The sequence below is a fragment of the Pristiophorus japonicus genome, unplaced genomic scaffold (assembly GCF_044704955.1).
Source record: "Pristiophorus japonicus isolate sPriJap1 unplaced genomic scaffold, sPriJap1.hap1 HAP1_SCAFFOLD_542, whole genome shotgun sequence".
Lineage (NCBI taxonomy): Eukaryota > Metazoa > Chordata > Chondrichthyes > Pristiophoridae > Pristiophorus > Pristiophorus japonicus.
Window position 1 is genome coordinate 58,984 of NW_027254449.1, and position 26,925 is coordinate 85,908.

The following is a 26,925-nucleotide window of genomic DNA, read 5'->3' on the forward strand; positions in this document are numbered from 1 at the left end:
TTAAATCAAGGTTTCATCCTGGCACGATATGATAGTAATTGCGTGGTTTCTTGAAGGGCCCGTGTTCACTTCATTCACTTCCTTTCCCACGTTTTCATAAACCTCTTTTTCACCAATTCCATTTAAACCCGAACCACTCCCCTGGCCGATGGTTAAGGGCCGGATTTCATCAGTGCAGCCCAAACTGGGAACCGTGATCCCCTCTGCTGCATCCATGAAATCTCCGTTACAGCCGCCCTTTGATGCCTTTTTGTTTTTATACTTGACCGTACTTGTAGACAAGAGTACCGTGAATAAGGTCGATGACCAGAAAGACAAACAGCAGGAAATAAATGGCAGAATTTGTACTTGACCTGGGGTCGGCCAAAGCCCCTCATCATCATCATGCAATAAAGATACAAACTGAGTACTGTTTAGCTGAACAAGGTACAGCCTTGGCTCTGCTTTATTACAGCCCAAAGTGCCTGACTCACAAAATGGCTGGCCTTTTATACCAGAGCAGCACCATGTGCGTGCTGCTCAGTGGTCTCCAACAATGATGCCATCTGGTGGCTACAAACATCATGTACATACATGATAATGCCCTTCTCTGAGATCTTATCACAGTCTTTCAGAGGATGAGACGGTCTGGTGCTTTACACTCCCGGATTGACCGTCTCAGTTCGATTCTGGCCTTGGGTGAATGTGCGGAGTCTGTTGTAGCTGGTGGTTGGATGGCTGACTTGTTGGGGGTGGCAGTGGCTATGTCAGAAATTGCAAGTCCATTTTTATTGAACAAGCCTGTGATGGGAATTCCAGGTTCATTGATGACCCTTGAGTCCACTGAAGGCTGCCGGTGGGTTGGTTGGTCAACGATGGTTTCTTCGTCCAACTGCTTTGGCTCATCTGTGTGCCTCAGCTTTGTCTGATCCATGTGTTTCCTGCAAGTTTGCCCATTCTTGAGCTTAATAACAAATACTCTGTTGCCCTCCTTGGCCATGACCATACCAGTGATCCATTTGGGACCCTGACCATAATTCAACACATATACAGGATCATTAACAGAAATCTCACATAACACAGTTGCACGATCATGGTACCCTTGTTGACTCTGTCTTCTGTATTCAACATGATTATTTAAATCCAGGTGTACAAGAGATAACTTGGTCTGAAGAACTCTTTTCATCATGCGTTCAGCAGGCGAGACCCCTGTGAGTGTGTGGGCTCTTGTCCTGTAACTCAGCAGTATGCAAGATAATGGTCTGCAGTGACCCTTGGGTTACTCTCCTCATGCTTTGCTTAATAATTTGTACTACACGTTCTGCTTGCTCATTGGACGTAGGCTTGAACGGTGCTGACCTTACATGTTTTATGCCGTTAAATTTTACAAACTCCTGAAACTCCTGACTGGTGAAGCACGACCCATTGTCACTCACCACTATGTTGGGCAGACCATGTGTCACGAACATGAAGTTGAGATTCTCTATGGTTGCCGTGGACGTACTGGATGACATATTATGCATTCTATCCATTTCGAATAAGTATCCACCACCACTAAAAATATCTTGCCCAGGAAGGGACCTGCAAAATCTACATGGATCCTGGACCAAGGTTTGGATGGCCATGACCACAGACTCAGTGGCAATTCCACTGGTGCTTTGCGGAGCTGCATGCAGGTGTTGCACTGATGCACGCATACTTCCAGCTCAGAATCAATTCCTGGCCATCATACTGTAATGTCTGTAGCTCCACACTTTGAATGTGGATATATTGTGTTACTACAAATAAAGGTGAATAAATGAGTCAGCTGATCAGAAGCTTCCGGAACTTCTGAGATGCTGTCTGCCATTATAGAAAGATGTGTTTGCTGTGCTCTGTAAATATATCACATTTGGCGATGAGATGGGATTTTACGGATGATTTAAAGCTGAAATTTTGTTGAGGAAGGATTCAGCCAGCCGACAGAGAGACGTTGGAAGCTTCTCTGTCTTTGGAAACAGCTACAAAATCCGAGGTAAAAAGCGAGCACGTTAGTTTAAACTGCAAAGTCAAAATGTCTGCACCCATAGCAGTAATGGGTCATTTAGTTGAATATAAAGGTGACCAGGAAAAGTTTAAGACATATGTGGACCGGCTAGAAATGTATTTCATTGCAAATAATATAATCAAAGTTCCAGAGAATGCAGATCAGAACTGGACTGTGTTGGAACAGAAGAGAGCTATCTTCTTATCGGAAACAGGTCCTGAGTTCTATGAAACCCTGATAAGTCTGCTTGTGCCTGACGAGCCAAAGGACACAACACTTAAAGAGATTTTAATGAAGCTGGAGTGGCACTACAACCCGATACCGTTAGAAATTGCTGAAAGCTATTGTTTCGGTATATTAAATCAAAAGACTGATGAAATTATCAGTGAATGCATTGTAGCATTAACAAAAGCTATCGATTCAATGTCATTTCGGAAACTTTCAAAACCGAGCATTGCGGGACCGTTTTGTTTATGGGATGAAAAATTATGTGAACAGAAGAAAGTTATTGACGACGGATGACTTGACTTTTGAGATTGTTTATCAGACAGTGAGGTCGATGGGCATAGTCGACCAATATTCCTGAGAATTTCATAATAATTGCAGTCATCAGACAACCGAGGTGAATCGCCTGCAGGTTCAAAGTAAAAGGCGGTGGGGCCCCAAAGTCTCAGAAACTGGAAATTCTAACAGAACCAAAGCCATGCTATCAGTGCCTGGGACAGCACATTGCTCAAAGTTGTCCATATGTGAAGGCAGAGTGTTTCTTCTGCAGAAAGACTGGGCATCTTGCGAAGGTATGCCGACTGAAGGGTAAACCAGCTTTCAAAGCTATGAGTCCAGTTTTCAAAGCTATGAGTAGAAATCCCCAGAGACTACATAGCATGGAAGAAGAACAACAGGATGAGGAGATGTTAGAGTTACACGTCATCAGGAGCACGAGATTAATGTCCAGCAATTAGAAAAGTATCAAAATCCACATAGATGTTGCGGGATTCAAGCTGCCAATGGAAATCGACACGTGTGCATCCGTGAGTGTAGTACCGGAGTCGTTATACCTCAACAAATTGCGTGATTTCCCATTGGAGAAATCCAAGATGAAGCTGCGAGGCTACTCACGAGTGAACATTCCTGTGGTAGGTCGTATCACCGTACCGGTGAAATACAAGGATCAATTTCAGAACTTGCCTCTAATAGTAGTGAAAGGAGACAAGCTTGCCTTACTAGGAAGAAATTAGTTGAGATCACTGAAGCTGGATTGGAATTAGATTTTCCATGTTGAAACGAGATTTGCATCAACGGACGATGTTATCAAGAGTTATCCGAAGGTGTTCTGTGAAACGGGTAGTCCGATCCAAGGCTTCAAGGCGAGTGTCAGGGTACAGAAAGACGCTAGATCGGTTTACTGCAAGCCACGTTCTGTACCATATGCACTCAAGGAGAAGGTTGAGCAAGAACTCAAAAGACTAGAGACTGAGAACATTATTTGTAAGATAGATCGATGTAATTGGGCTACACCTAGTGTTGTTGTACCTAAGTCCGATGGTAAGGTAAGATTGTGTGGTGATTATAAAGTAACCGTAAACCAGGTACTAGAGGGTAATATCCCCAATACATTGCGAAATATAGAAGATTTGTTCATAACACTGACAGGTGGTCATATTTTCTCAAAACTGGATCTTACGAATACCTACTTACAGCTTGAACTAGATGAGGAGTCCAAATCATGCTTGACGGTAAATACTCATCTAGGCCGATATCAATTTAATAGGCTACCGTTTGGAGTATCTTCTGCCCCTGCCATATTCCAAGGGGTGATGAATCAAATTTTGCAAGGTATTGAAGGGGTAGTATGTTATTTGGATGACACACTAATTTCAGCACCAAATAGGCAAATTCTTAATAACATATTGAATGAAGTCCTCAAATGGCTAGAGAAGCACAGAGTTCGAGTGTCTGCTCATAAGTGTGAGTTATTTAAAAAGTCAGTGGAGTATTTAGGGTACAGAGTTGCCAAAGATGGTTTACATCCAACCATGGAAAAACTGGATGCAATTAGAAATGCACCCACTCCCAGGAATGTCACTGAACTTCGTTCATTTTTGGGTCTTTTGAACTATTATGGGAAGTTCCTACCAAATTTGGCTACAGTATTATATCCAATATCCACTGAATGAATTTTTGAAAAAACAGGTCCATTGGAAGTGGTCAAAAGAATGCGATACAGCATTTAAGGAGTGTAAAAGCAAATTGATAGAGAGCACCATGTTAGTTCACTATGACATATCTAAGGAGATTAAGCTAGCATGTGATGCCTCTCCGTATGGAGTTGGGGCAGTAATCTCTCATGTATTACGTAGTGGGGAGGAGAGATCAATTGCTTTTGCTGCACACACTCTCAGTGCCAGAGAGCATAATTATGCGCAAATCGAAAGGGAAGCTTTGACATTAATTTTTGGGGTCAAGAAGTTCCACAAATACTTGTATGGTCATAAGTTTACCTTCGTTATGGACCATAAGCCCCCGACAGCAATCCTCCATCCAAAGTCCCCAGTTCCAACATTAGCTGCAGCCCGAATGTTTTGATGGGTTTTGATCTTGTCATCATGATATTGAATACAGCTGATCAGCTGATCACAGTAATGCTGCTGCAATGTCTAGATTGAAACATAGAAACATAGAAATATAGAAAATAGGTGCAGGAGTAGGCCATTCGGCCCTTCGAGCCTGCATCACCATTAAATAAGATCATGGCTGATCATTCACCTCAGTACCCCATTCCTGCTTTCTCTCTATACCCCTTGATCCTTTTAGCTGTAAGGGCCATATCTAACTCCCTCTTGAATATATCTAACAAACTGGCCTCAACAACTTTCTGCGGTAGAGAATTCCACAGGTTAACAACTGTCTGAGTGAAGAAGTTTCTCTTCATCTCGGTCCTAAATGGATTACCCCTTATCCTTAGACTGTGACCCCTGGTTCTGGACTTCCTCAGTATCGGGAACATTCTACCTGCCTCTAGCCTGTCCAATACCGTCAGAATTTTATATGTTTCCATGAGATCCCCTCTCATTCTTTTAAACTCCAGTGAATACAGGCCCAGTCGATCCAGTCTCTCCTCAGATGTCAGTTCTGCCATCCCGGGAATCAGTCTGGTGAACCTTCGCTGCACTCCCTCAATAGCAAGAATGTCCTTCCTCAGATTAGGAGACCAAAACTGAACACAATATTCCAGGTGTGGCCTCATCAAGGCCCTGTACAACTGCAACATGACCTCCCTGCTCCTATCCTCTCGCTATGAAGGCCAAAATGTCATTTGCCTTCTTCACCGCCTGCTGTACCTGCATGCCAACTTTCAATGACTGATGTACCATGACACCCAGGTCTCGTTGCACCTCCCCTTCTCCTAATATGTCGCCATTCAGATAATATTCTGCCTTCGTGTTGTTGCCCCCAAAGTGGATAACCTCACATTTATCCACATTATACTGCATCTGCCATGTATTTGCCCACTTGCCTAACCTGTCCAAATCACCCTGCATGGAGCCTTTTAGCATCCTCCTCACAGCTCACACCGCCACCCAGCTTATTGTCGTCTGCAAGCTTGGAGATATTACACTCAATTCCTTTATCTAAATCATTGATGTATATTGTAAATAGCTGGGGTTCCAGCACTGAACCCTGCGGCACCCCACTAGTTACTGCAAGCCATTCTGAAAAGGACCTGTTTATCCTGACTCTCTGCTTCCTGTCTGTCAACCAGTTCTCTATCCACGTCAATACATTACCCCCAATACCATGTGCTTTAATTTTGCATACTAATTTCTTGGGTGGGACCTTGTCAAAAGCCTTTTGAAAGTCCAAATACACAACACCCACTGGTTATTCCTTGTCCACTCTACTGTTACATCCTCAAAAAATTCTAGAAGATTTGTCAAGCATGATTTCCCTTTCATAAATCCATGCTGACTTGGACCGATCATGTCACTGCTTTCCAAATGCGCTGCTATTTCATCTTTAATGATTGATTCCAACATTTTCCCCACTACTGATGTCAGGCTAACCGTTCTATAATTCCCTGTTTTCTTTTCCTTCTTTTTTAAAAAGTGGGGTTACATTAGCTACCCTCCAATCCATAGGAACTGATCCAGAGTCGATAGAATGCTGGAAAATGACCACCAATGCATCCACTATTTCTAGGGCCACTTCCTTAAGTACTCTGGGATGCAGACTATCAGGCCCTGGGGATTTATTGGCATTCAATCCCATCAATTTCCCGAACACAATTTCCTGACTAATAAGGATTTCCTTCAGTTCCTCCTTCTCGCTAGATCCTTGGTCCATTAGTATTTCCGGAATGTTATTTGTGTCTTCCTTAGTGAAGACAGAACCAAAGTATTTGTTCAATTGGTCTGCCATTTCTTTGTTCCCCATTATAAATTTACCTGATTCTGACTGCAAGGGACTTACATTTGTCTTCACTAATCTTTTTCTCTTCACATAGCTATAGAAGCTTTTGCAGTCAATTTTTATGTTCCCTGCAAGCTTCCTCTCATACTCTATTCTACCCCTCCTACTTAAACCCTTTGTCCTCCTCTGCTGAATTCTAAATTATATGCCTCTTCCTTGGATTTAACATTATCACTAATTTCCCTTGTTAGCCACGGTTGAGCCACCTTCCCCATCTTATTTTTTACTCCAGACAGGGATGTACAATTGTTGAAGTTCATCCATGTGATCTTTAAATGTTTGCCATTGCTTATCCACCATCAACCCTTTAAGTATCATTCACCAGTCTATCCTCGTCAATTCACGTTTCATATCATTGAAATTACCTTTTTTTAAGTTCAGGACCCTGGTCTCTGAATTAACTGTGTAACTCTCCATCTTAATAAAGAATTCTTCCATATTATGGTCACTCTTCCCCAAGGGGCCTCGCACAACAAGATTGCCAATTAGTCCCTTCTCATTACACATCATCCAGTCTAGGATGGACAGCTCTCAAGTTGGTTCCTCGACATATTGGTTTAGAAAACCATCCTTTATATACTCCAGGAAATCCTCCTCCACCATATTCCACCAGTTTGGTTAGCCCAATCTATATGTACATTAAAGTCACCCATGATTACTGCTGTACCTTTATTGCACGCATTCTTAATTTCCTGTTTGGTGCCAGCCCCAACCTCACTACTACTGTTTGGTGGTCTGCACCATTACAGCCATGGAAATGGACTCCTAGGTGTGGCTAAGGCTACATATTGATTTTTCTGAGCTAGAAGGACAACAATTGTTCATTGTAATTGATTGCCATTCCAAGTGGGTCGAGGTGTTTCCAAGTGGAAAATAACAACAAGTAAAACATTAGACATTTTACAAAATTTATTTTCTTCATTTGGCCTCTCAGAAGAAATTGTTTCGGATAATGGGCCACAATTTCATTCAGAAGAATTTGCACAGTTCACGAGCAAAAATGGTGTGAAACATACCAAGGTTCCACTGTACCACCCTGCTTCGAATGGTGCAGCAGAGCGCACTGTACAAATTGTAAAAGGTGCCCTCATCAAATAAATGTTGAATCCAAATCCAAAGAAATGACAGTTGTCATTGGATCACAAATTGGCCAATTTTCTAATTATATATCATAATACTCCTCATATAACTACTGGTAAAACACCAGCAGAGTTGTTTCTCAAACGACAGCTACAAACCAGATTCTCGTTGTTAAAACCAACTTTGGCACAGTCCATAGAAGAGACACAATTAAGAAAGAAAGAGAATCATGATAGAAGTAGAGTAAAAGAGAGAAGTGTGAAAGTAAATCAGAAGGTGAGCGTGAAGAACCATCACCATAAATGGTTAAAGTGGTTACTAGGAAGAGTGGTGCAGATATGTAGTCCTCGCACATATTTGGTAAAGATGTTTGATAATGGACAGGTTAGGTTTGATCACATTGATCATATTTTACCTACAGACATGGAAGGAGTTGAAGGTGGGAATGATTCAATTATTTCTGACTCATCAGATAGTTTTGATACACCAGTAGCATATCCTAAATCCACTGTACTGGAAACAAATCCAAGAGAAAATCAGAATTTAAGTCTGAGTCCGAGTCAGGGAAACAAACAGTCTGAAGTTAGAGAGAGTTCAAATGAAAATCAAAGAAATCCCTTGGAGGAAAACTTTCCTCAGGATCAGCCTGGAATGAGTTTAGATTCGACACGATGTTTGGAAGGTTCTGTTCGAGAGCGAAGGTATCCTCTTCGAAACAGAAAACCAGTGTTTAAGCTAAATTTGTAAATATGGCAAAATAAGTCCTTTGTTATGTTATGTATAAACATGCAAGTTATATATGATATTTGTTATAATAACGTCTTCATTAAGGAGGGAGAAGTGTAATGTCTGTCACTCCACACTGTGGATGTGGACGTATTGTGTTACTGCAACTAAAGGTGAATAAATGAGTCAGCTGACCAGAAGCTTCCGGTACTTCTGAGATGCTGTCTGCCATTAGTTGAAAGCTGTGTGTGCTGTGCTCTGTGACTATATCACACATACGTGAGATGTGGCAATAGCCTTCATCATCACTATACCAAGATGAGTATGTGTAACTGACACACAAACTTCTCTCTCCCTTTCTTGGGCATTACAACGCGATTGCCCCACAATGTGCAATCTGCTTGAATAGACAGTTCGTCCTTGCGACAAATGTATGGTTTGGCCTCCTCGCACATTTGCTTAGGTATGGCAGACCAATCGCCTTTGAGGATGCAACCCTTTACCACCGATAATATCAGGACCTGGCTGGTCCAGGTCTTAATTTGTTGAGCCGTGACAGGGGTACCTTCACTCTCAAAAGCATCCATGATTAAAATTAAATCAGCCAGTTGTGGCGTTTCCACCTTTGGTGTGGGCAACAGCAACTGGCTCAAAGCATCAGCACAATTCTCTGTGCCAGGTCTGTGGTGAATGACATAATCATAGGCAGATAATGTCAGCGTCCACCCTTGGATGTGGGATGAAGCGCTGGTATTGATAACTTTGCTCTCGGAAATCAACGAAATGAGCAGCTTGTGATCGGTCTCTAATTCAAACCTCAGATCGAACAGGTATTAATGCATCTTTTTAACACCATACACACTCGCTAAAGCTTCTTTTTCTACCATACTGTAGGCTCTTTCTGCTTGAGACAAACTTTTGGATACATACGCGACAGGTTGAAGTTTCCCCGACTCATTGGCTCGTTGTAACACGCAACCAATTCCATATGACGTTGCGTCACAGGCCAAAACGAAACATTTACATGGGTCATAATTTACCAGTAGCTTGTTTGAGCAAAGCAGATTGGTGGGTTTCTCGAAAGCTCTGTCTTGCAATGTGCCCCACACTCAGTTGTTGCCTTTTCTCAATAGCATGTGCAGTGGTTCAAGTAAGGTGCTCAATTTCGGTAGAAAGTTACCAAAGTAGTTGAGTAGACCCAGGAACGAATGCAGCTCCATCACGGCTTGGGAGCATTCTTGATGGCTTTGGTTTTCACATCAGTAGGTCTGATGCCATCAGCGGCAATTTTCCTCCCGAGGAATTCGACCTCCGGTTAAGTCTGAGTCCCACTCTGTCCCAACGCAGTAGAACCTCTTCCAGGTTGTTCAGATGTTCCTTAGAGTCATGACCGGTGATCAGGATGTCATCTTGGAACATAACAGTTCTGGGAATGGACTTCAGTGGACTTTCCATATTCCTCTGGAATATTGCTGCAGCCGAGCGAATTCCAAACGGGCACCTGTGGTAAATAAACAGTCCTTTGTGCGTGTTAATGCACATAAGTCTCTTTGATGTCTCGACCAACCCCTGCGTCATATAGGCCGATGTCAAGTCCAGTTTTGTGAACGACTTCCCTCCGGCTAGCGTCGCAAACAAGTCATCAGCCTTTGGTAACGGGTACTGATCCTGTTTCGAAACCCTGTTGATTGTAGCCTTGTAGTCTCCACAGATTCTGATTGTGCCATCACTTTTCAGCACAGGAACAATGGCGCTGGCCTATTCATTAAATTTGACCCGTGATATGATCCCTTCACGCTGGAGTCTGTCCAGTTCAATTTTGACCTTCTCCCTCATCATATACTGCACTGCCCGAGCTTTATGATAGATGGGTCTTGCATCTGAGTTCACCTGGATCTGCACCTTGGTTCCCGTGAACTTATCAATACCTGGTTCGAACAGCGAGGGGAACTTGCTCAATACTTGGGCACATGTATCTTCCTCCGACGGCAACGCCTTTATCTCGTTCCAGTCGCATCTGATTTTCTCCAACCAGCTCCTGCCAAGCAGCACTGGGCCATTGCCTGGAACAATCCACAGCAGTAACTCGTGAACCACACCATTATACGACACATTAACTTGTGCATTGCCAATCACCTTTATCAGTTCTTTGGTGTACATGCGCAGCTTGGTGTTAACAAGGCTCAGACGAGGCCTCACAATATCCCACAGCTTATTAAATGCCCTCTCATTCATGATCGATTGATTTGCCCCTGTGTCCAGTTCCATCGATACCGGTATCCCGTTAAACTTCACATTAATCAAAATTGGTTTACTCTTGGTTATGAAAGAGTACAGTCCATACACTTCCTCCTCTGGAATCTCGGATTATGTATCTGGATCCGTGCTAGTCTGACTCTTATCCTCCACGTGGTGTGTCGCAGCTAACTTGCTCATTTGCGCTGGAGATGCCCCACTCTCAGGCAGCCTTTGCAACTATATTGGTTAAATCGGCACTACTGCCGGACTTTGGGCAGTAACAGGTTTCGCGAAAGGAGCTGGATAGGCCCTGCCATGTGCCACTCTGCCAAACGCCGAATCGTTTGCGAACGCGGCCGGATAGGCTCTGCCATGTGCCGCTCTGCCAAATGGCAGATCAATCGCATTTACAGTACTTGCCGTGGTTCGATTCTTCACTGATATTTGCTTTAAACTCCTGTCTGTCGTCATACATGATTGAGTGATCTGGATGGCCCTTTTTAAATCCAACTCCTCCACTGCCAGAAGTTTGCGCAGGATCACCTCCTGGTTGACACCGATAACAAAGAAGTCCCGCAGCATGTCTGCCAACACCGTCCCGAAATTGCACATTCCCGCTCGACGTCTCAGGTCGGCAACGAATTCCGCCGCGCTTTGGCGATCGAACATGTGTATAAAACCTGTATCTCGAGATGATGATGCTGTCATCTGGCTTGAGGTGCTCCCGTACCAATGTACATAACTCCTGGTACGTTTTCTCTGTTGGATCACTAGGCATGAGTAGATTCTTTATCAGACCGTAGATCTTTGAATCGCACATAGTGAGGAACAACGGCCCAGCGTCGACCTGCATCATCGACTCCCTTCATGTTGTTGGCCACGAAATACTGGTTCAAACGGCTCACAAAGTCTGCCCAATCTTTTCCCTCCACAAATCACTCTAAAAATCCCATCGTGCTCATTTTGCAAACAAAGGTTCTTGCATTCTCATCGCCAAATGTTATGTATGCACTAAAGGTACAAACTGATTACTGTTTAGATGAACAAGGTACAACTTTGGCTCTGCTTTATTACGGCCCAAAGTGCCTGACTCACAAAATGGCTGGTCTTTTATAGCAGAGCAGCCACATGTGCGTGCTGCTCAGTGGTCTCCAACAATGACACCATCTGCTGGCTACAAACAGTATATAAATACATGACAATCATCATAGGCAGTCCCTCAGAATTGAAGAAGACTTGCTTCCACTCTTAAAAATGAGTCCTTAGGTGGCTGAACAGTCCAATTCGAGAACCACAGTCCCTGCCACAGGTGGGACAGACAGTCGTTGAGGGAAAGGGTGGGTGGGACAGGTTTGCCACACGCTCTTTCCGCTGCCTGCGTTTGATTTCTGCATGCTCTTGGCGATGAGACTCGAAGAGCTCAGCGCCCTCCCGGATGCACTTCCTCCACTTAGGGCATTCTTTGGCCAGGTGTCAGTGGGGATGTTGCACTTTTTCAAGGAGGCTTTCAGGGTGTCGCTGTAATGTTTCCTCTGCCCACCTTTGGCTCGTTTGCCGTGAAGGAGTTCCGAGTAGAGCGCTTGCTTTGTGCCTATCATGTCTGGCATGCGAACAGGCTGTCCAAAGCTTCAGGAATCTGCACTTCTTCCTCAATGCACACACTCTTGTAATTGCCCAGGCTGTACTGTGTGGCCACCATGCCAATCCCTCCGGCTTCATCATTGTTGCACATATTTTCATTGGGTGTTCTCCAATAGCAGAAAGACCAGGCGGAACTAGGTTCGCACAAAAGGAAAATTATGGTCCCCCTCACCACTGGTACCACCTTTTGCACCAGGAAAGGGTCTTTATCAATGTTACACAGGGTGTTAATTTTCTGATAGTCATATTCCACATCTTGCAGCAACCCCTGTGCAGGTTGGCTTCCGAAATGAGCACACTCCAATTGCCGCATATCCCAGCTGCACGACGGATCCCGTGCCAGAAAGCAAGCATCGCAGCGGGAATATCTGCTGCAGTTTATTGCTAGAAGCTGGACCACCTTGCTAGTTGAACCAATGTAGACAGATCCCTGCTGAACTGCAATGTTCAGAACTTTCTCAGCTGGCTTGAAGACTACATAGTCCTCCGACACGTGAATTTTGGAGCAGTTTCTGACCGCTTTGTGCAAATGTCCAGTTTCTGTACCGAGGTCGAAAACCTCGTATCCCGTCCCATTGGCTGGCATTCACTCTCTGGAAAGTGATCTTGGAAGACAGGGTATCCATCATAATGAGGAGTGGCTTCCCACCAATGGGGCTGATAAAATCAGCCATTATAAGATGGTCTCGAACAAACATCAGCACATTATCCAGCAGATCCAAGGATGTGTTCTGCTCCCTCTTCTTCAACTGGCTAATAATGCATGTGCCAGGTCATGGATCTGGGATTTCACCTTGAAACACGTCGCATTTGTTGGCCTCCCTTTTATACTCCATAAATCACCCATCGAAAGCTTTCTGCACGTCTGCTATTCTGTAAGTGCACACTGCAGAAATATCTTGTTTGTCCCATCTCGTGGAAAAGACTCCGTAGAAAACAATGGAAACTGTATCATCCGCGTTGGGTATAGACATCATGAATCTTATCAAAATACATCTCATTGCCCTTGTCAGCGCACACCAAACGGGCTTTGAGGAAGAAGGTCCATTTTTTCTGGAGTGTCTTCTGGCCACCAATGTCTCCCTTGCAAACATGGCCACTCTGAGAACTCGCACTGCTTTGTAGTACTCGAACTCATGGGCTGTCTCACTGAAGAAGAAGTAGAGCTTGTCATTGTCACCGCTGCCTTTATTTTCTCTAACAAATGTCGATCGCACAAACTCAGGCTCGCTCAGCCATTTGGCAGAATCCTCTGTGCGGATCTTTTCTTGCAGTCCCATGCTCTTGACCACACCCGGATCCTTGCCCTGAAAATCGATCCCCGTCACTGCGTTCAGCACTCTTTCTGCCAGGATTGCTGCAAATGGTTGCATCGGTTCAAATGGACACTTCCCTCACCCCTTTTCCATTCCTTGCACTCTGCTCTCTATTGTGTCGATAGAACTGAAGACCTTAATATATGCAGATTGAGGGTCATAAGCATAAGTCTCGAAGGCAAATAGGTGCATCTCATTCTAGGCTTCCAAAATTCAAATGTAGCTGTAGCATTTAGTCTTCATCTTGTCTTTTCGGATAGAGGAACTACGTTCATTTTCCATTACATTCCACTCTATCATAAATTGATCCTGCTCCACACACGTTAAGTTGAGGACAAAGATAGCATTACTTGCTCCCACATAGAGGTGATTACGTGGTTCGTCTACCAAAAAGGTGGCAAAGGTATAACCACTCTTGGAGATGTTCCTCACTGAAGCCAGCTGCTTAAGCTCTAAGCTGGAGCGGAGCTAAATTATAGAACAAATGGGAATCTATTCAGTCGCCGCTGCCTCCAGGCCAGATCCAAGGTAATCCGATCCTCTGTTATTGAACTACAATAAGCAGACGATGCTTGCGTCTGCGTACACTCGGAGGCAAACTCGAAGCCATCATCAACATCACCGAGGCGTACGAGAGCATGAGCCTTACACTAAACATCCATAAGAAAAAGGTCTTCTACTAACCTGCCCCCGCCACATAGCACTGCCCCCGGTTATCAAAATCCACAGCGAGGCCTTGTGGACCATTTTCCATATCTCGGAAGCTTACTGTCAACAAGGGCAGACATCAACGACAAGGTCCAACACCGCCTTCAGTGTGCCAGTGCAGTCTTCGGTGACCTGAGGAAGAGAGTGTTCGAAGACGAGGACCTCAAACTTGGCACCAAGCTTATGGTCTACAGGGCAGTAATGATACCCACCCTCCTATATGGCTCAGAGACATGGACTCATGTAGAGCAGACACCTCAAAGCACTGGAGAAGTACCACCAGTGCTGCCTCCACAAGATCCTGCAAATCCATTGGCAGGATAGATGCATCAACGTCAATGTTCTTGCTCAGGCCAACATCCCCAGCATTGAAGCATTGACCATGCTCGGTCAGCTCCGTTGAATGGGCCACATCGCCCAAATGCCTGACATGAGACTCACAAAGCAAGCGCCCTACTCAGAGCTTCATCACGGCAAGCAAGTCCCAGGTGGGCAGAGGAAACGCTTCAAGGACACCCTCAAAGCCTCCTTGAAAAAGTGAAACATCCCCACCGACACCTGGGAATCCCTGGCCCAAGACCGCCCAATGTGGAGGAAGAGCATCCGAGAAGACGCTGAACACCTTGAGTCTCATTGCCGAGAGCAAGCTGAAGCCAAGCATAGACAGTGGAAGGAGCGTGCGGCAACCCAGGCACCCCACCCACCTGTTCCTTCAACCACCGTCTGTCCCACCTGTGACAGAGAATGTGGGTCCCGCGTTGGACTCTTCAGCCACCTGAGAACTCATTTTTAATGTGGAAGCAAGTCATCCTCGACTCCAAAGGATTGCTTAAGAAGAGAAGCACTTCTACGATTTTAGACTTCCCCTCAGTGCTTCCATATTCCAATCATCTGAAGGAATGCCAACTTGTGGATATTCTCATAGGTCAGCCTGGAATATTTCTTGTAAATCTTTTCTTCACCCTCTCGAAGGCCTTCACATCGTCCCTAAAGTGTGGTGCCTAGAATTGAACACAATAGTCCAGTTGAGGTGGAACAAGTGTTTTATAAAGGGTCATCATAACCTCCTTGTTTTTGTACTCTATGACTCTATTTATGAGGCCCAGGCTCCAGTATGATTTTTAACCGCTTTCTCAACCTGTCCTGCCATCTTCAATGATTTGTGCATATATACCTCCAAGTCTCTCTGTTCGTGCACCCCCTTTAGAATTGTACCATTTAGGAAATGATATGTTGGCCTTCATAGCTAGGGAATTTGAGTATAGGAGCAGGGAGGTCTTACTGCAGTTGTACAGGGCCTTAGTGAGGACTCACCTGGAATATTATGTACAGTTTTGGTCTCCTAATCTGAGGAAGGACGTTCTTGCTATTGAGGGAGTGCAGCGAATGTTCACCAGACTGATTCCAGGGATGGCTGGACTGTCATATGAGGAGAGACTGGATCAACTGGGCCTTTATTCACTGGAGTTTAGAAGGATGAGAGGGGATCTCATAGAAACTATAAGATTCTGATGGAACTGGACAGGTTAGATGCGGAAAGAATGTTTCCGATGTTGGAGAAGTCCAGAACCAGGGGACATAGTCTTAGGATAAGGGGTAGGCCATTTAGGACTGAGATGAGGAGAAACTTCTTCACTCAGAGAGTTGTTAACCTGTGGAATTCCCTGCCGCAGAGAGTTGTTGATGCCAGTTCATTGGATATATTCAAGAGGAAGTTAGATATGGCCCTTACAGCTAAGGGGATCAAGGGGTATGGAGAGAAAGCAGGAAAGAGGTACTGAGGGAATGATCAGCCATGATCTTATTGAATGGCGGTGCAGGCTCGAAGGGCCAAATGGCCTACTCCTGCACCTATTTTCTATGTTTCTATGTTTCTATGTTTATATTGCCTCTTTTCATTCTTCCAAACACAATGTATCACTTTGCACTTTTTTGCATTAAATTTAATCTGCCATGTGTCTGGCTATTCCACCAGCCTATCTATGTCTTCTTGCAGTCTATCATTATCCTCCTCACTGTTCACTATACTTCCAAGTTTTTTGTCATTTGAAAATGTTGAAATTGTGCACCGTACACCCAGGTCTAAGTCATTAAAATATATCAAGAAAAGCAGTGGTCCTAGTACCGACCCCTGAGGAACACCAGTATACCTTCCTCCAGTTCGAAAAACAAATGTTCACCACTACTCTGTTTCCTATCACTGAGACAATTTTGTATTCATACTGCCATTGTCCATTTATTCCATGGGCTTCAATGTTGCTGGTAAGCCTATTATGTGGCATTTTATCAAATGCATTTTGGAAATCCATGCACACCACATCAACCGCTTGCTCTCATCAACCCTCTCTGTTACTTCATCAAAAAACTCAACCAAGTTAGTTAAACATGATTTGCCTTTAACAAATCCATTTTGGCTTTCCTTAATTAATCCATACTTGTCCAAGTGACTGTTAATTTTGTTCTAGATTATTGGGCTCAATTTTCCCCGGTCATATGCGCCGTTTATTTTGGCGTGCTTTGTTTTTTTGGCGTATTTTTTTCCCCAAGTTTCCCCCTGCGATCTGCGTCAGCATAACTGACTTAATTACGATTTTTCTAGGACAGTTTTTTTTTGTCATGTTTGCACCGGTTTTTTCAATTTTTTGCAGTTTGGCCAACACTTTTTCCTCCTAGGTCGTCAAATCTGACCACTCCCGAAAAACCTTCTGGGCACTTAAGAAAACCAGCACACATTGATAAATCGCCGCTGACAGACGCCATTATTTTTAATCGAAGATTTTGGAGGGAGTCAAGAACACTGTCAAAATCAATAATAAAGTTCAACTTTTTTTTACCTGTCAACGTAGTAAATGCAAATTTGGTGTATTTTAGAAGTTTTCTCATTTTTTTACTCATACATGCCACCACTGAATGTCTTGAAGCAGGGCTGGAGGGTCGTAGGTTTGGCTGGCAGAATCGGCCCCACGCCCGGTCACAGGGGGCTCGGGGCTCATCTCAAAAACAAGCCGTGGCTGGTGGGCGGTGGGGGGGGGAGGGGGTGGCAGGGAGGGGAAGAGAGAGAGAGAAAGCGAGGTGCCGATCAGAAGGCTTCGAGCTCGGGGAGTGAGGTGCCGATCAGAAGCCTCTGCGCTGAGGCCAGGGAATGAGTTGCCGATCGGAAGGATTCTGAAGACTGCAATGACTGGGGGGTATTGTGTCTGTAAGCACGCTAGTAATGACTCAACAAGGTAAGGTATTGTACTTGAACTGTTGTGACCTTAGCCCATTCATTGCAGCTCCTGAATGAGGGTACAGTATGGTGAGCTCCCTTTTATACTTGCTCTCCTGCATTGTGCAGGTGACCCCTAGGTCTCCACCAGTTGCACCCTCTGTTGGTATACAGGCATAGTGTATACAGTGTGAAGATACATTCAGTGGTCTTATGTAACTGTACATTGAGTGTACAGGGTATATACATACACATCACTCCCCCCTAAGTCTTGTGCCACTGGCCTTTGCACGGTGTGCTCTGGCCCTCGACTTGAGTGCCCAGAGCCCTTGTACTTTGTCTGTGCTTGGGAATGGATCTCTTCCTGTGGACCCCAAGTCCTTATTGCCACGACATTGGGAAATGGTCAGCAGTGGACGGTTGGAGGTTGCAGTGGGGTTTGAGTGGGTTCTGGGTGTGATCCATGTGTGTCCATGGCTACATACATCCATTTCCCCCCATACATAGACCATGTGTGTGGCTCGACATCTGCATTTACATACATGTACAGAGAATGGAAAAAAATGGATTGGTTATATCACTCTTTGGGTTTTGCAGAAGTGGAACGAGTACGTACGACAGGTAAGGTACATACCTGGTATTACAGTCTTGCCCCTGGGGTGTAGGTGCAGGTGGGTGAGGATGTTAGTTCCAGAGTAACCGGACTGTGTCCAGGTTGTCTGATGGTGGCACTGCGCCCCCTGCCAGCTGGGTGGGCTTGGATCGCTCCACTGGCTGAGTCTCAGGGCCTTTGCCATTGCCGAGTGGTGGGCAGAGCCACAGGAGTGTGTGGCTTCCCTGTCCTCCTTTGAGGGCTACAGGGTTTCCCTGCTGCCCTTCAGCTGTAGTGGGGGCCTGGTCATCCCAGGTCCCGTCGGGAGGGCTGGAGGGTGCTGGCCTCTTGCTCCCAGTGCTGGCCATGCTGGCCAGAGAGGTAGGGCAGATCTGGGGCAGGGTGCCAGTAGTGGTGACTGTGCCGTCCGCTGATCGCTGGCCCTGCAGTGGGTATGCTCCCACTGTGTGTGTCCATGCTCCCCGGGGCATCACGTTGCTCCCGGAGGTGCAGGCTACATGATCGGGTAGCCTGCTGGACCTGGGTGCTTCCCACGGGAGGTTGCCCTTGATTTTGTTGGCGTACATGTAGAACCCAGCACCACACACTATTCCATCATTTACATTCATAATACATTGGCTCCAACCGCAATCGCCCAACTTGACATTGTTAGTTGTCTTTACAAATTCACATTTGTCAATTACATCTTTTCCCTGTATACTACCGGCATCGCTATACAATGTTATATTTAGATACTTGTATTCATCAATTACATCTTTTCCATGTATACTATCGATATTGCTGTACAATATTACATTTAGATACTTGTATTCGTCAATTACATCTTTTCCACGTATCCTACCGGCATTGCTGTTCAAAGGTACATTTAGATACTTGCATTTGTTAATTACATCTCTTACGTTAGTATCACTGGCATTGCTGTACAAAGAGTGGAACTGTCCCTTTAATTGTTCTGTGTTGCCGGTCTCCTTTAAGAGGGCCTTGCAATCTTTACCCCAATCCGGTTCGCTGCTCGGCATCACGTGTTGCTCCTTCAATGCTGACCCTCGTGGTCTGGTCGCGGCCATATTGATTTCAGGTTCTTCACCTCATGGTGCGGGCGCCATCTTTTCTCTCTCCACGAGGTAGGCTGCTGTAATCCTTTTCTCCCCAGGTTCTGCCACTGAAGTCGGGAATTTACCTTCTGCGTCGATCTTCTTCCTTCCGAGTCCTGCCACTGGAGCCTGGAAGGTGACATCTGGTCGTTTGGATTGGATCATCTTGCCGTTCGGTTGTGCAGTCTGTGTCATTGCCGTGCAGTCGAGTTGGACGGTAGGATCTTCAGGTGCTGTGATGGATCCAAATTTGGGCCCGCATAGGACGTCAATTGCCGGGGCCTGGAGGCTTTCCCAGCTCCAACAGATTTGGATTTGTTTCATCCATCTTCTTCCTAGCAGCATTGGACCATCACCAGCAACGATCCACAAAGGTAGCTTGTGCATCGTGTCGCCGTAGGACACCTGGACATCCACGCTGCCAACGACTGGGATGGTGACGTTTGTGTAAGTGAGCAGCTTCACCTGGATCGGGAGCATTTTAGGTCGTTAGGCGGGATTGTCCAAGAGTTTCTCGAAGGTTCATCAGCGATTGGCTCGCCTCTGTGTCGACCTCCATTGAGACTGGAACACCGTTGCTTTTGACTTCCATTTTCAACGGAGAACTCTTGGTGGAGCAGGTAAATACTCCATATACCTCTTCCTGGGACTGAGCTGCCTCCTGGACTCTCTGTTTTCATGAGTGCTGGAGCCCGGGTGATCGGCCAACTCTTCAGCGACTCGGTGAGTAACATTTCTTTTACACATTCGCTGGAGGTGGCCTTTAGTGTTACAGCCTTTGCAAGTATAGTCTCTGTATCGGCACTGGTGGGCCTGTGATTTCCTCCACAGCACCAGCATGGAGCTGGCCTTTTGGCCCCATGCGGCGAACTCAGGGTTGCGGGACTCGGGGTAGTAGCCTTGCCTCTAAAGGGCGCCAGTCGGTCCACGGAACTTGCCGAGTTAGAGTCCTGGGGATGAGGCATCATCCTTCTGGAATCGCAGGCCGAGGTCATGAAACCTGGCTGACGTTGATTGCCTTCTGCAGGGTGACCATGGTGTTCGCAGAGAGCAGCCTGTGGAGGAGGCACTTGTGGCCGATTCCAATAACAAAGATGTCCTTCAGTGCTTTGGTGAGGTGGTCGCCAAAATCACACAGTGCAGCCAATCGTCTGAGGTCTGCAGCATATTTTGCGATTTCTTGGCATTCGGGCCACTGGTGTGTGTAGAACCGGTGTCTGGCTGTGAGGATACTCGTTACAAGCTCCGCGAACATTTTGGTTGTCATCTTCTCTGGGGCTAGCAGGTCGGTGTGTCTCCAGCCAGGTCATTCGCGATGAAGTAGTGTTCGAGCCTTTCGACAAAGGCATCCCAATCTTCCCCATCAGCGAATTGTTGAAAGTTGCCAAGGTTAGCCATTTTTCGCGTGGAAATTCATATTCTCATTGCCAGTTATTGTTTCTGTAAGCACTCTAGTAATGACTCCACGCGGTAAGGTATTGCACTTGAACTGTTGTGACCTTAATCCATTTATTGCAGCTCCTGAATGAGGGTACAGTAAGGTGAGCTCCCTTTTATACTTGATTACCTGCAGTGTGCAGGTGACCCCTAGGTCTCCACTAATTGCACCCTCTGGTGGTACAGGCATAGTGTACACAGTGTAAAGATACATTCAGTGGTCTTATGTAACTGTACATTGAGTGTACATGGTATATACATATACAACAGGGTAGGGGGGGCAGGTGTTGGGGGAGAGAGAAGGGGAGAATCACAAGACTGCAATTAGTTAAGGGGGGGAGGGGAGAGGAGAAGTCACAAAACCATCGGACCAGTGCGGAGCTGTGGTCCATCCATACAGACCTTGGGGAGAGAGCGAACTGTGAACCTGTCCTGCCTGCTTTCCTGCCATTTTGAGCTTCTTTCAAAGTATGGGGGCAAGACTGACAATGCGATATCTTGTGCGAGCTTCTGCATCATGGTGCTACGTAGGAGACAATTGATTCGATGTCATTGCATCAGGAACATCAGAGCCCATAGGATGCTGGGCAGGAGGCCTTACCCACCTCGGGTATATTGTGACAGGCATTCGTACCTCCAGCTGAGTGATGCAGACTGTTTTAGAAAGCTGCATTTCCGTAAAGGAGTTATAAGTGAGATCTGTGAGTTGGTGAAAGCAGACCTGCAACCTAGAAGCATCAGGAGGACTGCTTTGTCAGTTGAAGTGAAGGTTACAATTGCACTTTCATTCTATGCCTTCAGCTCGTTTCAAGCTACAACTGGGGATGTGTGTGTCATCTCTCAACGTGCAACACATGTCTCCATTCGCCAGATGCAGTGTATGCACATAGGAATGATTTCATAAAGTTCCCCATGACCGCCCAAGCAATCCATGACAGGGCTGTGGGCTTCTCCAGGATTGCTGGCTTCCCAATGGTACAGGGCTGCATTGATTGTACCCACATCACCTTGCGAGCATCTTTGGAGGATTCTGAGATATACAGGAACAGAAAAGGCTTCCACTCCATTAATGTACAGCTCATGTGTGATGACATGCATCATATCATGTCAGTCGATGCAAGATACCTTGGGAGCACCTATGTTGCATTCATCCTATGTGACAGCGTTATATCTGCCACATTTCACCAGCAGAAGCCAGAAGGGCAGAGCTGACTCCTGGGAGACAAAGGCCTCGCCACCAAGTTCATGACGCCCCTATGCGTAACCCAGATAGAAGCTGACCGTCAATACAATATGTCGCACATTGCGACATGCAGCATCATTGAGAGGACCATTGGCATATTGAAACAGCGTTTCCGATGCCTGGATCATTCCGGAGGCTACTTGCTGTACTCTCCTGAGATTGTCGGTCAGTTCGCTGTTGTGTGCTGCATGCTGCATAACTTACCCATCATAAGGCAGCAGCAACTGGTAGTGGAAGACCCACCTGCGGCTGATGATAATGATGTGGAAGATGCAGATGACAAGCAGGAGGAGGAGGACGCCAAGGATGAGGAAGCCATGCAAGTGCCTGAGGCTGGAGCACAACGGCGGAGGAGGGCGGGCCATCGTGCTCCTTTAATGATTGCTCGAGCCTTGTGCCAGCAGCTCACCGGTGAACGCTTTACTGATGCCTAAGGACTCAGCGACAACTATTCCACATGGACATGTTTACTGTTTGGAGCTGTTCTGTAATGTTGTGTTGTGTTACTGGAACATGATTCAGTTTTATTTTATTCAATAGTTTAACAAACAGTTCTTTTGTACTTAACTTTAATAAAATTATTCTTGTATCAAACTTTATTTTAAGATCACTTAAAAACTTTAAGTCACTTACAAACTTTTAAATTTACATAACTTATAAAAAACGTTTAATTTGAGAACAGTTATAACAGTAACAACAATAATAATAACAATAACAACAACAACAACAATAACAGCAGCAAAGTTTGGCTGTACCCACACATCTCTCCTCCACCTTATGCTAAGAGGTCTTGTACACTCCACCACCCATACCCGCAGGCGGTGGTGCAGTGTGTCTGGGCTTGGTACCAAGCTTATTCTTTCTAAGATCTCGGGTACTGCGCAGCTCTGGGGATGTGGCGGGGGTGGCATCAGCGGCAGGTGGCAAGTTGGAGGGCCCGGCTTTGGGCTCTTTAGAGGTTGGCTTGGTGATTGGAGTGGGAGTGATGGTTGATTCTGTCAATGGACGCGGAGTCTGGGCGGGTTCCCTTATTGCAGCAGCTAACTCCAACATGCCGTCCCTCATGCACCCTGACAGTGTCTCAAGGACCTACAACATTCCCTCCCTCATGTTGATCAAAACTGTCTTAATTACCTGCAACATTCCCTCCCTCATGGTCAGTGACGTGGTTTGCACTACCTCTGACATTCCCTCCCTCATGGTCACTATTCCCTCACTGGTGGTCCCAGACAGCATTCCCATTTTTCATGTCATTGCTGTTACTTCTCCCAACAGTCCTGCTACCTCATCACTCACCCCACTGAAGGTGTCCAGGAGTGATTGGGTAAGGTCAATGCTCTTCACACTCAATGATATCATCTGAACCACATCTGTTTGATCCTGCACCTCAGGAGAGTGTGGTCGAGCTCTCCTTCTCATCCTCCCCACGGGTATGCCTTGCTGCACCCCAGCACTGGGACCCACAGTCTGGGACAGTGGGCGGGGCCCTGCGTGTGCCTCGCTGCACCCCACCACTGGGACTTGCAACCTCGGAAGGTGTGAAACCATGGAATGTCCCACCAGCATTCAAACAACTAGTTGGGCTGTTACATCAATGAACAGCACCTCCTCCAAAGTCAGTACAACAGTTGGCATTTCATCCAGCTCCATCCCCTCCCCCTCCCCCTCACACCAATGTTCTTGGTCTGGAGGGTTGGATTGGAAGATGTTCTCCTCTTCAGGCTCATCCCCGTCTGAATCTTCTGCATCGTCAGGGTTGGCTTCAAGTTCTGCAAAATATAACAGAACACAAAGTGGTTAGCAGCAGAGGAGCGGGCAGGGTGGGTGCCATGAAGAAACGTTGGAACCAAGTTGCAGAAGATTACTGCGCAATGGTGACCACCACGAGATCTGGAGGCCAATGTAAAAAGAAGTGGCAGGACCTTGGTTAAATAATTAGTGTAAGCAATATTTTCATTTATTCAATGCAATTGCAATTGTAAATTGTAAATGCACATCGCAGGCCAGGCAGCAGGCTGATTTGAAGGGCCACATTGAATTTGCAGAACTTACCCTCTCCCTCGAGTGTGGGTCCAGCTTGTGCAGTGGTGATTGCTTTTCTCCAGGCAGGACCCATCAAAGCAGCGACCCTCTCTTCCAAGGGTGTCAGTGGGTGCAGATTTGCCGGTCCTCCCCCTGTTCGAGTTCTTTCCCTTTTATTATGCGCCACCTTCATTTGCAAAGATGAAAACCTAACTTTTTAAAGAGGGTGTCTTTCTGCTGGGTGGGACATACATTTACAATTGCAATTGCATTGAATAAATGAAAATATTGCTTACACTAATTACTTGACCAAGGTCCTGCCACTTCCTTTTACACTGGCCTCCAGATCTCGTGGTGGTCACCATTGCACAGTAATCTTCTGCAACTTGGTTCCAGCGTTTCTTCATTTCTTTGGGTGGAACTTTTATGTGACCTCTGCTGGTGTCCAGCTCCTGCCATCTGTTCTCAATCACAGTAACTAGTGCCTCCACTTCATCCTGTAAGAAATTCTTGGTCCTTGCACCATGTTGCATCTTGTACTGCTGCAGCTGCGATTTTTCTAATGCTCTCACACAGCACTCAACGTTCTCACACACACAAATGGCTCTTTAAAAATGGCCGATTGCCAACTTGGAGCTATACTGTGCATGTGCCGTCTATTGCCACGACATCAGCAGCGTAACTTTTTTTTCCCGTGCATGCGCAGAGGGTGCAGCATGGTTTTTCGGTGCAGACAACAGGCTCCACCCCCCGAGGTGACTGGACACACTGCGCGGCGCCATATTTGAATTATACATCAGGGAAACTTTGTCAAATTATTTACGGTGCATTTCTGGCCTAGAAAAATGGGTGTAACTCTGGCAATACGCCAGAAAACAGGCTTGGGAAAAATTGACCCCTTTGCTTCTAAAACCTTCCCCACTACTGAGGTGAAACTCACTAGCCTGTAGTGGCTGGGTTTACCTTACACCCTTTTTTGAATAAGTGTCCAAGCATTTGCAATTCTCCGGTCCTCTGCACCAGCCTCATAACCCAGGAGGATTGAAAGATTATGGCGAATACCTCCACAATTTCTAACTTTACTTCCCTCAACATCGTAGGATGCATCCCATCCAGTCCTGATGATTTATCTACTTTAAGTACAGCTAGCCTTTCTAGTACCTCCTCCTTATCAATTTTTATCCCATCTCTCCATCTCCCACCACCAGCAGCTCTGTAACTCCTGAAATCTCCAGGCCCCCTCCTCTACTGCAGTCAATTGAGTTAAAACTGGAGAGCCACCTCTGCTTCTCTGCCTCTCCCTGTTATGGGTTCTCTTCTGCAAGGATGGAAAGAATATAATGTTGAGTGGGTGATGGAATGAGTGAAAAGAATGGATGGGCTATATCTGTACAGGTTGACTATGAGGGAGTGGCGTGACATTGCCAAATGGCCTCCTTCTGTGGTGTTACTTGCTACGACAATTCGGAAGGACAAACAGAAAGGAAAAGGAGGTGGAGTAGCACTGTTAATAAAGGATGAGATCAGTGCGTTAGTGAGAAACAATATTGGGTCAGAAGATCAAGATGTTGAATCAGTTTGGGTAGAGATACGGAATAATAAGGAGAAAAAGTTGCAGGTGGGCGTAGTCTATAGGCCCCCTAAAATTAGCTACACTGTCGAATGGACTATAAATCAAGAAATAACGGAGGATTGTAAAAAAGGAAAGGCAATAACCATGGGCGATTTTAACCTTCATATTGATTGGACAAAACAACTTGGCAAAGGTAGCCTTGAGGAAGAGTTCATAGAGTGTATCCGGGATAGTTTCCTTGAACAGTACGTTGCGGAACCAACCAGGGAGCAGGCTATCTTAGATCTGGTACTGTGTAATGAGACAGGATTAATATATTATCTCCTTGTAAAGGATCCTCTCGGAATGAGTGACCGTAACATGGTTGAATTTCAAATTCAGTTGAAGGGTGAGAAAGTTCGATCTCAAACCAGTGTCCTAAGCTTAAACAAAGGCGACTACAAAAATATGAAGGCAGAGTTGGCTAAAGTGGACTAGGAAAATAGATTAAAGTGTGGGACAGTTGATGAGCAGTGTGCAGACATTTAAGGAGATATTTCATAACTCTCAACAAAATATATTCCAATGAGAAGGAAAGGCTGTAAGTGAAGAGATTACCATCCGTGGCTAACAAAGGAAATAAGGGATGGTATCAAATTGAAAACAAGGGCATACAAAGGGGCCAAGACTAGTAGGAGGCCAGAGGATTGGGAAACTTTTTAAAGCCAGCAAAGAACCACTAAAGAAATAATAGAGAGGGACGATAGATTATAAAAGCATACAAGAACAAAATATAAAAACAGATAGTGAGAGTTTCTACAGGTACATAAAATGAAAAAGAGTGACTAAAGTAAATCTTGGTCCCTTAGAGGTTAAAACTGTGGAATTAATAATGGAGAACAGGGAAATGGTAGAGATTTTGAACAAATATTTTGTATCAGTCTTCACGGTAGAAGTTTTTGCCTTTCCCAGGAGATCACATGGCTCCGGTTGGGGTGAAGTTTAGAATATTTCAGTGTAAGGGGTGTCACAGTTGTGTGGGGCAGACTGGTTTACCTTTCCACCATTGTTCATTGTTCATTGGTTTCTATGTAACCTTCAGGGCTGCTGACCGTGGGCCGTGCGGCTCTTTGTCGGCCGGCGCAGACATGATGGGCCGAAATGGTCACCTTCTGCGCTATAAATTTCTATGGTTTCTATGTTTCCATGTAAGACACTAAAAAAAATCCCAATAGTGGATAATCATCATCATCATAGGCAGTCCCTTGGAATCGAGGAAGACTTGCTTCCACTCCCAAAGTGGGTTCCCTGATGGCTGAAAAGTCCAATACGAGAGCCACAGACCCTGTCACAGGTGGGACAGACATACACTGTCAACCGTGAGGGTCTATGGAGCGTCCTACTCCATTTAGATGCCCCCAAAAGTTTGTCAACATCCTTCGCCTGCTTCACAGCGACATGAAGGCCGTGATCCTTACCAACGGATCCATTAAAGAACAATTCATGTTTGGACCGGGTCAAACAGGGCTGCGTCATCGCTCCAATCCCCTTCTCAATCTTCCTCGCTGCCAT

General features: G+C 45.6%; 1 pseudogene; it reads right to left on the minus strand.

Annotated features, from left to right (window-relative positions):
- Nucleotides 1-26,925, minus strand: LOC139254467 (semaphorin-4F-like; annotated as a pseudogene).